This window comes from Pleurodeles waltl, chromosome 2_2 (assembly GCF_031143425.1).
Source record: "Pleurodeles waltl isolate 20211129_DDA chromosome 2_2, aPleWal1.hap1.20221129, whole genome shotgun sequence".
Lineage (NCBI taxonomy): Eukaryota > Metazoa > Chordata > Amphibia > Caudata > Salamandridae > Pleurodeles > Pleurodeles waltl.
The window spans coordinates 716,043,372-716,055,354 of NC_090439.1; the positions used below are offsets into that span (position 1 = coordinate 716,043,372).

The 11,983-nt window shown below is 46.4% G+C and overlaps 1 non-coding gene across 1 annotated transcript; it reads right to left on the reverse strand.

The window, feature by feature from the left end:
- Positions 1–5,100: 5,100 nt before the first annotated feature.
- Positions 5,101–5,184, reverse strand: LOC138283114 (small nucleolar RNA SNORD87). Its single transcript, XR_011201077.1, has one exon. It is a non-coding gene; the product is annotated as a small nucleolar RNA SNORD87 (small nucleolar RNA).
- Positions 5,185–11,983: the final 6,799 nt, after the last annotated feature.

An 11,983-nucleotide genomic window follows, 5' to 3' on the forward strand; every position in this document is an offset into this window, starting at 1 on the left:
CTGCACGACCTCCGGCGTGCCTGTGAGCACACAATGCTTCAATCCAGCACAAGGCGTCGGAAGACACCAACACGGAGGGGGAAAGAAGACAGGTTAAAACAGGCCTCACTCTGTTTTCCAGTTGTTCATCTTCCTTGGACTGCACTCGGGTTGTTACGTCTATTATCGTGTAGGGACACTGATCAAAAGTAATTAATGTGTACTTGCTACAAATGCCACAGAATCAAAGTGCTAACCAATGGTAAGCAGCAGGCGGGGCCAAAGCCCATTATTAGACACAAGAGTCTTGTTAGCGCATGTGCTTGCAGGCTCGACCTAAAAACTGGAACAGACCAATGAATTACGAGGGCTGGCTGAAACTCCCTGTAAGGAAATGCCTCCTTGGCATGGTTACCCCCTGACTTTTTGCCTTTGCTGATGCTATGTTTTGATTTGAAAGTGTGCTGAGGCCTGCTAACCAGGCCCCAGCACCAGTGTTCTTTCCCTAACCTGTACTTTTGTTTACACAATTGGCACACCCTGGCATCCAGGTAAGCCCCTTGTAACTTGTACCCCTGGTACCAAGGGCCCTGATGCCAGGGAAGGTCTCTAAGGGCTGCAGCATATCTTATGCTACCCTGGGGACCCCTCACTCAGCACAGACACACTGCTTGCCAGCTTGTGTGTGCTAGGGAGGACAAAACAAGTAAGTCGACATGGCACTCCCCTCAGGGTGCCATGCCAACCTCAAACTGCCTATGCAGTATAGATAAGTCACCCCTCTAGCAGGCCTTACAGCCCTAAGGCAGGGTGCACTATACCATAGGTGAGGGCACCAGTGCATGAGCACTGTGCCCCTACAGTGTCTAAGCCAAACCTTAGACATTGTAAGTGCAGGGTAGCCATAAGAGTATATGGTCTGGGAGTTTGTCAAACACGAACTCCACAGCACCATAATGGCTACACTGAAAACTGAGAAGTTTGGTATCAAACTTCTCAGCACAATAAATGCACACTGATGCCAGTGTACATTGTATTGTAAAATACACCCCAGAGGGCACCTTAGAGGTGCCCCCTGAAACCTTAACCAAACTACCTGTGTAGGCTGACTGGTTTTAGCAGCCTGCCACACTCGAGACATGTTGCTGGCCACATGGGGAGAGTGCCTTTGTCACTCTGTGGCTAGTAACAAAGCCTGCACTGGGTGGAGATGCTTATCACCTCCCCCTTGCAGGAGCTGTAACACCTGGCGGTGAGCCTCAAAGGCTCACCCCCTTTATTACAGCGCCACAGGGCATTCCAGCTAGTGGAGTTGCCAGCCCCCTCCGGCCACGGCCCCACTTTTGGCGGCAAGGCCGGAGGAGATAATGAGAAAAACAAGGAGTCGTCACTGACCAGTCAGGACAGCCCCTAAGGCAACCTGAGCTGAAATGACTGACTTTTAGGAATCCTCCATCTTGCAGATGAAGGATCCCCCCAATAGGGATAGGAATGTGACCCCCCTCCCCTTGGTAAGAGGCACAAAGAGGGTGTAGCCATTGGCTACTGCCCTCCCTGACCTAAACACACCCCTAAATTCTGTATTTAGGGGCTCCCAGAACCTAGGAACTCCGATTCCTGCAACCTAAGAAGAGGACTGCTGAGCTGAAAAACCCTGCAGAGAAGACTGAAACACCAACTGCTTTGGCCCCAGCTCTACCGGCCTGTCTCCCCCCTTCGGAACAAAACTGCTCCAGCGACGCTTTCCCCAGGACCAGCGACCTCTGAAGCCTCAGAGGACTGCCCTGCTCTAGAAGGACCAAGAAACTCCAGAGAACAGCGGCCCTGTTCACCAAAGACTGCAACTTTGTTTCCAAAGAAGCAACTTCAAGACAACAGCATTTCCCGCCAGAAGCGCGAGACTTGCAACTCTGCACCCGACGCCCCCGGCTCGACTTGTGGAGAACAAACACTTCAGGGAGGACTCCCCGGCGACTCAGAGACTGAGTAACCAAAGTTATCCCCCCTGAGCCCCCACAGCGACGCCTGCAGAGGGAATCCCGAGGCTCCCCCTGACCGCGACTGCCTGACTCTCAGATCCCAACGCCTGGAAAAGACCCTGCACCCGCAGCCCCCAGGACCTGAAGGATCGGAACTCCAGTGCAGGAGTGACCCCCAAGAGGCCCTCTCCCTTGCCCAGGTGGTGGCTACCCCGAGGAGCCCCCCCCCCCCGCATCGCTGAAGACACCCCTTGGTCTCCCATTGATTCCAATTGAAAATCCGACGTGTGTTTGCACACTGTACCCGGCCGCCCCCGTGCTGCTGAGGGTGTACTTTCTGTGCTAACTTGTGTCCCCCCCCGGTGCCGTACAAAAAACCCCTGGTCTGCCCTCGAAAGACGCGGGTACTTACCTGCTGGCAGACTGGAACAGAGGCACCCCCTTCTCCATTGAAGCCTATGTGTTTTGGGCACCACTTTGAACTCTGCACCTGACCGGCCCTGAGCTGCTGGTGTGGTAACTTTGGGGTTGCTCTGAACACCCAACAGTGGGCTACCTTGGAACCAAACTTGAACCCCGTAGGTCAGTGGTTCCCAATCTGTGTGCCGTGGCTCCCTGGTGCGCCGTCAAAACTAGCCAGGGGCGCCGCACACAGTTTGGGAACCACTCGGAGGTGCTTAGAATCAGTAGCTTTCATCACAGTATTGTAAACAGAACACCCCGCATTAATTGCTGTGACCAGCGGAGGGCGCCAAAGTACCATTAATAATATCCCTATGACATAAGAACAAAAATAGTTTCCAATAAATGATTTTCAGAAACCTGAACGAGAGAATAAAGAAGACAAACTGTAAATAGTGTAGGAACAGGTAAATAGAGACAGACATGAGACTCCAGAGCGCCCAGCCTCTGTGACAAATCTGAATGTGGGAACAATGAAACCAGAGTTCATTTCTCTGGCGCTGACAAAGCAAGACGGATACCAGAAAGACATAATGTATGAAGGTGTCTGAGAAGAAAAGAATATCCAAGAAAAACTGAAAAATAATAACTGACCCATTCTAGCACAGGAAGGAGATGTCAGAAGCAGCCGCCAGATGGGTTACATCCTTTCACCAGTTTTGTCAAAGGAGGAGATGTGGCCTAGCAGTTAGAGCAGTTGACTTTAGAACTGGGGAACCAGGCTGGAGTCCTGGCGTCAGCTACCATCCTTTGATTCTGTGCAAATTACTTAATCTCATCAGTGCCTATTTAAAAATAAAGCCTGACCCTATGTAGTGTCATCTGGTGCTCTTCTAAAGCTCTCTAATGCCCTCATCAGTTTCATCCCAATTATTTTCCAGGCTAAAAATGGTAGTACTCCCGAGACTGGGATTACGTTCCCCCACCCGCCAAAAAAAAGTAACATAATGGGGAGCCGTGGCCAACACAGCCAATAGGTCAAAGGAGCAGAGGATCGAAAAAGTTTGGGAACCACTGCCGTAGGTGGTTTACTTACCTGCAAGAACTAACAATTACTTACCTCCCCTAGGAACTGTGAAAATTGCACTAAGTGTCTAGTTTTAAAATAGCTATACGTGTTTTATTTGAAAAGTATATATGCTACTGGGATTATTCAAAGTTCCTAAAGTACTTACCTGCAATAACTTTCATGCAAAGTATTACATGTAGAATTTGAACCTGTGGTTCTTAAAATAAACTAAGAAAATATATTTTTCTATACAAAAACCTATTGGCCTGGAATTGTCTCCGAGTGTGTGTTCCTCATTTATTGCCTGTGTGTATGTACAACAAATGCTTAACACTAATCCTTTGATAAGTCTACTGCTCGACCACACTACCACAAAATAGAGCATTAGTATTAGTATTATCTCTTTTTGCCACTATCTTACCTCTAAGGGGAACCCTTGGACTCAATCATACTATTCTTTACTTTGAAATAGTGCATACAGAGCCAACTTCCTACACTCCCTATTAATTAGTACATGATGTCCCATAAACTGAGTATTATCCTAACTGGAAAATGGCAACCGAAACCCAAATATACATGGACTAACACTGGAGTTGATCGTAAACAGAACCAATCACTCAAATGTGGCAAGGTCCATGTGAGGTCATTTTCGGACATTTGAATTCATTTTAAGTTTTTTTTGTATTTTGTGCTAGAAACGTAGCCCACTGACAATCAAATATGTCTTGTGTTAGAGCAAGCACTGTTCTTCGCAAAGACAACTGAGAAAACGCCTTGCTGCTAGAGAAGTTAAGAGAAATAAGAATTTTTGCTAGTTTAACAACTCCAAATGTTTTAAGAAAAAGGACACGGATTACCCCACAGAAAACAACTGTCTGTATGTGCCAGAGAAAGGCAGCTTGTGCTTAAAATCAGTTGTTGGTGCAGGTATCATCCCACCTGATAAACTTTTATTTTATGCAAGGTAGGCTCATGGTGTACCATAAGCATTAACCTATAGTTTCACATTATTAGCAAACTAATTAACGAACAACTTGTAAAGAAGGAATGAAAAGATGACATCAACTCATGAATGCCTAGCACCTTGAAGGCGTACAGTTAGTTTATCCGAGCTTAGGAGCTGTGTGGCAGGCACAGAACTGGGCTGTCACGCATTTAGCAAGTTTAGAGCAGACTTCTGATTCAAGTCTTTGGATGTTTACATTTTGACTGAGGTTGTTCTGCGAGTACAGTGTTTGCTTTTTCATAGTGGACTTTCTAGGGCTTAAACATGACCAAATGAAGAATAACATCTCTTGAAAAAGGACAAGAGGCAGCTCCTTAAAGCATCTATAAAGAACCTGTACAGGCTTGCCTTGTCTCGCCCAGAGGCAGATGAATCAATTTAAAATTAAGAGGCAAAAGACCATGATCAAATCAGGTCTGGAAGCTGTCCAATAGGCGAAAAGGAGTTGGTTCTCAGTAACATTATTGCAATTCAAGAGGTTTGGCATACTTTTTTAACTTACCCAGAAACGATTCATGCAAGGTGCTGAGAGTTGGAGACAATCCTCTTCGAGAGGCAGCACTGAGGAAGTAATGTAGGGGGCATCCTATGGCAAACTGTGCAAACAAAACAGTGAGTCATAAGTAAAGTAATAGTCAACTCACTGCACTTAGCTTTAACAACTTTCTGGCATCTCAGATTTATAACCTCTCACCATGTAAATACTCAGATGGGTAAACGGCAAATAGACATTCATCATTAATGCCAGGAAAGCATATGCTCATTTATTCATTCATTCTCAACACTACAACAGTGCCAGATGCACACACATTAAATTAACAGGAGCCGAATTTCAACGATTTGTGTCCATGTGTATTGGGCATTTGTACATCCAATACAAGGAACATATATTTCTTTGCTGGGCAACCCGTCTCCCGCGAGCAGCTTTCATTGCTAACAATAGGCTACAGAGCAGGCCAGTAGCAAAACAAATTGTTGACAAAATAAAGACTTTGAACGGTGTTAGAAATCTCAAAGCCATAGTACACACCAATGACCAGAAATACTTCAGTTAATGTCTCTTGTGTTCCTGCACAGAGTGTAAAAACAATGAATATACTGCCATTAGAATGACAAGATTCCAGTCTCGAGAATGACTTCCCTACTCTTACATAACATTAGGGTACAAACACGTCTGCTAAGGCAGGAATAAAGGTTAGACCAGCATAATCATAAGGATTGACTCAGCTTTGTAGATGTATTAAATAATGGATTTAAGCTTACTTTTCTACTCGAAGCAAGAATCGTAAATACGGTGCAAAAACTGAAAAATATGAACTTTGACTTGACCGTCTCTCCAAATGCACATTTATGTATCTAATCATATGTGTAACCAAAATGGAAATCATAATGTGAACGCACATTTGCGGAGTTTGGTGATGGCGTTCGTTTTACATAAAAAAACAAAAAAAAAACAAGTGTTACAATACATTTTTGGAGCGAAAGTAGGTGTGTGTTTTTTTTTTTTTAAATGTGTATAAAATAAGGTCAATAAATGTGAGTGTGCAGCCGCGAATTGTAAAGTAAAAAGGTAAAATGCTGCAGATCAAAAGGTTGTGAATGACAACCATGTGTGGGTCGTTATTCTAATTACAGGGATAACTATTTCCTCTATCAGCTTAAAAGGACGCACCACATACATACAAATACAGATATTCAATCATTACGCAGACTTACTTATCCCATCCTAGCAGAATGTGCACCGATATCGAGAACAAGTCTAGGCCTTCTATTTTCCGTTATTACACAAATACAAAGTATATTTTATTGCCCATTTATTTTTGGGCACAGAAAAAAAGGAAACTGGGTCTTCTTTTGTGCGATTGCCCATGCTATGAGCCAAGATTGATAATCCATTATTAGCTATATACTCCAATAGAGTGGGGAGAACAAAAAAAAAAGAATAGAGCCCAATAACGCTTAAATATCTGGACTTACACGTTTGTATGTAACTCAATGCTAAGATTTTCAAGCGTATTTTAATTTATTATACATGGCTTCCAAAACTACTAAAATTCAATGAGGCATCCAAGAGTTGCTATTTATCGATTAAATGCATGTGGAAATGTACTAGTTGCAACTTTTTTTTTTTTTTACTTTATCTAACAGAAAAAGACAATGTCAAATAAAAACACTTCAACACGGTCAGCCCTACATAGGATTTCAAGCAAGAAGTTGCAATGCTAATAATAGAAGACTATTCGATTTACACAGGAAACTTCAGGGTGTGCCCTGTCTACTTCAAGACAAGCACTGGTGACCCAGTCAGAAGAATGACATTGCCTAGTCACCTTTAAGTAAAATCTTGCTTAACCGACCCTTGTTATTTAATATCCCTTCCATCCTCTAAGGAAACATAAGGGACATTGGATGAAGAAAGGTTGAAGACCTTGCTGGGGTGAAAAATCATTCACCACTTTTGAGACAATGGACAGATGGGACCTCCTTACCCAAACAACTGAACTGTCCAGAAGTTGGCATACACACCACAAACAAAATATAAAACATCCCACTCTTAGCAACCTCACATCCCCTTGTCTATTACATAATAAGACTACCCTACAAAAACAGTACACACTTCATGTCTCTCTCAGCCACCAAGTCCACCACCTACACACACAGACCCAACAAAATGCCTCCTTACCCTGCTGGAAGAGGAAAACTAAATTGAAAAGCAAGACTATTGTGAGCCTCAAACACTTATCACAACTAGCAACACTCCTGCTTCAAGCTCATATTATACTACCTACCCTTCTCCTAAACTAAACACTACCACACCTTTTCTAAACTGCCAGCTCATAAATGCTCGATCACTCTAAAAAAAAACAAGCATCACATCTGTAAAGAAATGGCTCCCTGTTGCAGTTATCCCCCACTTTTTGCCTGATGCTGACTTGACTGAGAAGTGTGCTGGGCCCCTGCTAACCAGGCCCCAGCACCAGTGTTTTTTCACCTAAAATGTACCATTGTTTCTACAATTGGCACAACCCTGGCACACAGTTAAGTCCCCTGTAAAAGGTACCAATGGTACCAAGGGCTCTGTGACCAGGGAAGGTCCCTAAGGGCTGCAGCATATGTTGTGCCACCCCAAGGGACCCCTCACCTAACACATGCACACTGCCATTGTAGATTGTGTGTGTTGGTGGGGAGAAAAAGGCAAAGTCGACATGGCATCCCCCTCAGGATGCCATGCCCACAAAATACTGCCTGTGGCATATGTAAGTCACCCCTCTAGCAGGCCTTACAGCCCCAAGGCAGGGTGCACTATACCACAGGTGAGGGCATAGTTGCACGAGCAATATGCCCCTAAAGTGTATAAGTCTAATCTTAGACATTGTAAGTACAGGGTGGCCATATTAAGTATATGGTGTGGGAGTTTGTCAAAAACGAACTCCACAGCTCCATAATGGCTACACTGAATACTGGGAAGTTTGGTATCAAACTTCTCAGAATAATAAACCCACACTGATGCCAGTGTTGGATTTATTAAAATGCACACAGAGGGCATCTTATAGATGCCCACTGTATTTTACCCAATTGTTCAGTGCAGGACTAACTGGTCTGTGCCAGCCTGCTGCTGAGAGATGAGTTTCTGACCCCATGTGGTGAGGGCCTTTGTACTCTTGGAGGACAGAAACAAAAGCCTGATCTGGGTGGAGGTGCTTCACATCTCCCCCCTGCAGGAACTGTAACACCTAGTAGTGAGCCTCAAAGGCTCAGGCTTCGTGTTACAATGCCCCAGGACACTCCAGCTAGTGGAGATGTCCGCCCCCTGGACACAGCCCCCACTTTTGGTGGCAAGTCCAGGAGAGATAATGAGAAAAACAAGGAGGAGTCACTGGCCAGTCAGGACAGCCCCTAAGGTGTCCTGAGCTGAAGTAACTGACTTTTAGAAATCCTCCATCTTGCAGATGGAGGATTCCCCCAATAGGATTAGGGGTGTGCCCCCCTACCCTCAGGGAGGAGGCACAAAGAGGGTGTAGCCACCCTCAAAGACAGTAGCCACTGGCTACTGCCCTCCCAGACCTAAACACACCCCTAAATTCAGTATTTAGGGGCTCCCCAGAACCTAGGAAACTAGATTCCTGCAACCTAAAAAGAAGAGGACTGCTAAGCTGAAAAACCCTGCAGAGAAGACGGAGACACCAACTGCTTTGGCCCCAGCTCTACCAGCCTGTCTCCCCACTTCTAAAGACACTGCTCTAGCGACGCTTTCCACAGGGACCAGCAACCTCTGAAGCCTCAGAGGACTGCCCTGCATCTAGAAGGACCAAGAACTCCAGAGGACAGCGGCTCTGTTCACCAAAGACTGCAACTTCGCAACAAAGAAGCAACTTTGAAACAACACGCGTTTCCCGCCGGAAGCGTGAGACTTGGCACTCTGTACTAGACGCCCCCGGCTCGACTTGTGGAGAACAATCACTTCAGGGAGGACTCCCCGGCGACTGCGAGACCGTGAGTAGCCAGAGTTGCCCCCCCGAGCCCCTACAGCGACGCCTGCAGAGGGAATCCCGAGGCTCCCCCTGACCGAGACTGCCTGCTTCAAAGATCCGACGCCTGGTAAAGGCTCTGCACCTGCAGCCCCAAGGACCTGAAGGATCCGACCTCCAGTGCAGGTGCAACCCCCAGGTGGCCCTCTCCCTTGCCCAGGTGGTGGCTACCCCGAGAAGCCCCCCCCCTTGCCTGCATCGCTGAAGAGACCCCTTGGTCTCCCATTGCTTTCTATTGAAAACCCGACGCTTGTTTACACACTGCACCCGGCCGCCCCCGTGCCGCTGAGGGTGTACTTTTTGCGTGGACCTGTGTCCCCTCCTCCCCCCGGTGCCCTACAAAACCCCCCTGGTCTGCCCCCCGAAGACGCGGGTACTTACCTGCTGGCAGACTGGAACCGGGGCACCACCTTCTCCATTGAAGCCAATGTGTTTTGGGCACCACTTTGACCTCTGCACCTGACCGGCCCTGAGCAGCTGGTGTGGTAACTTTAGGGTTGCTCTGAACCCCCAACAGTGGGCTACCTTGGACCCAACTTTGAATCCTGTAGGTAGTTTACTTACCTGCAAAACTAACAAACACTTACCTCCCCCAGGAACGGTTGAAAATTGCACTAAGCGTCCAGTTTTAAAATAGCTTATTGCCATTTGTGTGAAAACTGCATATGCTATTTTGCTAATTCAAAGTTCCTAAGTGAAATACCTTTCATTTACAGTATTGTTTGTAAATCTTGAACCTGTGGTTCTTAAAATAAACTAAGAAAATATATTTTTCTATAAAAAAACCTATTGGCCTGGAATTGTCTGAGTGTGTTCCTCATTTATTGCCTGTGTGTGTACAACAAATGCTTAACACTACTCCTTTGATAAGCCTACTGCTCGACCACACTACCACAAAATATAGCATTAGACTTGTCTCTTTTTTCCACTATCTTACCTCTAAGGGGAACCCTTGGACTCTGTGCATACTATTCCTTACTTTGAAATAGTGCATACAGAGCCAACTTCCTACAGCACCCGACGCCCCCGGCTCGACTTGTGGAGAACAAAACCACAGGGAGGACTCCCCGGCGACTACGAGACCGTGAGTAGCCAGAGTTGACCCCCCTGATCTCCCACAGCGACGCCTGCAGAGGGAATCCCGAGGCTCCCCCTGACCGTGACTGCCTGCTTCAAAGACACGACACCTGGTGAAGACTGTGCATCCGCAGCTCCAAGGACCTGAAGGATCCGACCTCCAATGCAGGAGCGACCCCCAGGTGGCCCTCTCCCTTGCCCAGGTGGCAGCTACCCCAAGGAGCCCCTTCCCTTGCCTGCATCGCTAAAGAGACCCCTTGGTCTCCCATTGAAACCTATTGCGAACCCGACGCTTGTTTGCACACTGCACCCGGCCACCCCTGTGCCGCTGAGGGTGTACTTTGTGTGGACTTGTGTCCCCCCCCCGGTGCCCTACAAAACCCCCCTGCTCTGCCCTCCGAAGACGCGGGTACTTACCTGCTGGCAAACTGGAACCGGGGCACCCCCTTCTCCATTGAAGCCTATGCGTTTTGGGCGCCACTTTGACCTCTGCACCTGACCGGCCCTGAGCTGCTGGTGTGGTAACTTTGGGGTTGCTCTGAACCCCCAACGGTGGGCTACCTTGGACCCAAACTTGAATCTTGTAGGTGGTTTACTTACCTGCAAAAACTAACAAACACTTACCTCCCCCAGGAACTGTAGAACATTGCACCAAGTGTCTAGTTTTAAAATAGCTATAGTGTAATAAGGTTTGAGACTGTCTAGAAAAGTATCTGGGAATGTGGGGTTGTTAGATGGAGGTCTGTAAAAGAGGAGAAAGTTACAGGAGAATGTTGGAGTAGGTTGGCATCTGGTGAGGAGGGCTTCACAACCTTGTATGGAGATGTTTTCTGTTTTACAGAGGTTCATTGCCTGTTTGAATATAATAGCTAGTCCACCTCCTCTCTTGCCTATATGGTTTTGTGTGATGGTTTGATAACCTGGAGGAATGGCTTTGTGCAACACTGGGGCCATGTCATCTCCCAACAAGGATTCCGTTATGAATAATAAGTCGGGTTGTGTCTGAACAGGTCGTAGATGTTGTAGGAAGTTGGCTCTGTATGCACTATTTCAAAGTAAGGAATAGTATGCACAGAGTCCAAGGGTTCCCCTTAGAGGTAAGATAGTGGCAAAAAGATAATACTAATGCTCTATTTTGTGGTAGTGTGGTCGAGCAGTAGGCTTATCAAAGGAGTAGTGTTAAGCATTTGTTGTACACGCACAGGCAATAAATGAGGAACACACACACTCAGACAATTCCAGGCCAATAGGTTTTTGTATAGAAAATGAAAATGTCACTTACCCAGTGTACATCTGTTCGTGGCATTAGTCGCTGCAGATTCACATGTTTGGCACAGTCCGCTGCCTGGTGTTGGGCTCGGAGTATTACAAGTTGTTTTTCTTCGAAGAAGTCCTTTTTGGTCACGGGACCGAAGGACTCCTCCCTCTTCGGCTCCATTGCGCATGGGCGTCGACTCCATCTTAGATTGTTTTCCCCGCAGAGGGTGAGGATGGAGTTGTTTGCTATAAATAGTGCCCATGCAATGGAGTGAATATGTATGTACGTTAAGAGTTTATAATAATTATTTACAAATGTACAGATGTTTAAGATTTATGATCTACTTCTAAACGGCTACAGGCTTCCCGGGGAGGTGGGAGGGTACATGTGAATCTGCAGCGACTAATGCCACGAACAGATGTACACTGGGTAAGTGACATTTTCAGTTCGATGGCATATGTTGCTGCAGATACACATGTTTGGCATAGACTATAAAGCAGTTACCTCCCCTAAAAGCGGTGGTTTAGCCTGTAGGAGTTGAAGTAGTTTGGAATAATGTTCTTAGTACAGCTTGGCCCACTGTAGCTTGTTGTGCATTTAGTACGTCTACACAGTAGTGTTTAGTAAACGTATGAGGCGTAGACCAGGTTGCAGCCTTACATATTTCGCTCATAGGAATGTTTC